We start from the raw sequence: 2,112 nt of genomic DNA, 5'->3' as shown, positions 1-2,112 counted from the left end.
AACAAAGTTAAATATAGAATAAGAATACGAGTAAAAACAAAAACATCCAAATATACAAATCGAGATATAGTTGTGAAAACAAAATACAACACTGAAAACAAAGCAAAACTCAAAGAGTACAAGATAAACTGCAATAGACTACTTTCTCGGCGCCTTCTTCGAATACAAAGATGGCGTGTATTTATCCGTGTCGCAGTCTGTGTCCGTAAATTATACGGATGATCCTGAGACACTCTGGTATCCATTCCACCGCCAACATCTGGCATACTCGCACCACCAGTGTCGTACAAACTAGAACTCATTCCCGGAGCACTCGCTCCACCATATTCATACCAGTGCTGAAGGTCATGTTCCAACTGTCTTCCTACGATGGGTATTCATTCAAATCAAACAACTCGGTACGTGGTGGTGCGAAGGGACGAGGATGATCTGCATGATACAACAACAACAACAACAACAACAACAACAACAACGCAAACTGCTTTACTTTACTCTGCGGAGGTAACTCCCCAAACAACTCGCGGAACCACACCCATGCTGGTCTACTGTGCTCCATCAGATTCTCAAACTCAGTCAGGCACCCGCTGACGGGCTCACCATCGATCGACAAACCCAGCTGATATGCCACATCTTGCAAAGTAATACTGCACTCACCAAAGGGCATATGGAAGGTGTGCATCTCAAGACGCCACCGCTCAATAAATGCGCTAAGGAGAGGCTCATCAACCCAGAACCACTGGCTGTTCAGCCTAGCCAAATGATACAAGCCCGCCGTCTCCAGGTAGGGTATAATCCGGTCGTGTAAGGTCATGTTGTCTCCTAACGCCGCTAATCACCCTAACAGGCTGCAAAATGTGGGCAACAAAATCCCTCAACATACGACCATTACTAATAACATCAGACGTAATTTATAAAAAATTATTACAAGCCTCACATTGTTTTTCTTAATTCCCTAATTATAGCAATAACAGTGATTATAATAATAAGCGGTCCAATACTAACAAAATCTAAGAGTAACAATAATAACTACCATTATCAGAAAAGAGGACAACAATAATAATAATAACAATAAAACTACTAATACTATGCACTCAGAATAATAACAAAAATTAAATGTAAAAAAATAATTCTACTAACAACAACCATAATAATATCAATATTTATATAACTAGTAATAATAAGAATAATAATAATATTAATAATAAGAATAATAATAAAAATAAAAATAAAATTACTAATTAAAACAAAAATACATAAAATACAAATAAATATATTTATTTATTGATCATAAAATTAAAAAAAATTACTTACCCATTGAAGATGATTCAGATATTCAATAATATGTTCTTCTGGTTTAGTAAAATTACAAACCATTTTTTCCTCCTCCTTTAAACCCTAACCTTTCACCGCTAATTTTTTCCTCCCACACTTGCTTCTTCACTCTTACTTTTTACTCTTGCTTCTTCAGAAACGTCGTTTTTCACTCTTGCTTCTTCCTACTTGCATTTTGGATTTTATAAATCGGATTCACCACCCTCCATAACACGTGTCGCGCTTGCAAATAGGGAGGCTGTCAATCGCAACCTGCGACTTGCCCTGCACGTCTGACAAATGCAACCTGCATTTTGGTGAACCCCATGCTAATCAACAACTACTCATGTCTGCATGCAGGAGACAAAGGACACGTTTCGAAACGTGGTTGTCCTATCCTGCCAATCGCAGACTGCGTTTTGCAGCATGCTTCACTTTCTTGATCTTCGTCCCACTCTAAACGCAAGTTACATTTTGTAGTTTTTGACAATAGCAACTCTACGTTCGTGCATAACATGCCATGCATCTATTTTTCAGCATTTCACCATTTATTCATCCATTTACAAAAATTTCTGACAAAAAACCTTTATTTGTTTCTTTTATGTTTAACTTAACCAAACGGAAAAAAAAAACGTTTTTTTAATACAATTCAAACAAATAAGACCCATGTCCAAAAGAAGCTAAGAATAATAATAAGATAGAACGGCTAGATAGATTCCCAACAAAGGAAACAAACTAACATCTTGAATTTGTATATTTGGTAAAATTTATGTGAAATTTAAAATAATTTTAATAATTTTA

This window comes from Arachis ipaensis, chromosome B10, assembly GCF_000816755.2.
Source record: "Arachis ipaensis cultivar K30076 chromosome B10, Araip1.1, whole genome shotgun sequence".
Lineage (NCBI taxonomy): Eukaryota > Viridiplantae > Streptophyta > Magnoliopsida > Fabales > Fabaceae > Arachis > Arachis ipaensis.
Note: the sequence above shows the minus strand (reverse complement) of the source record.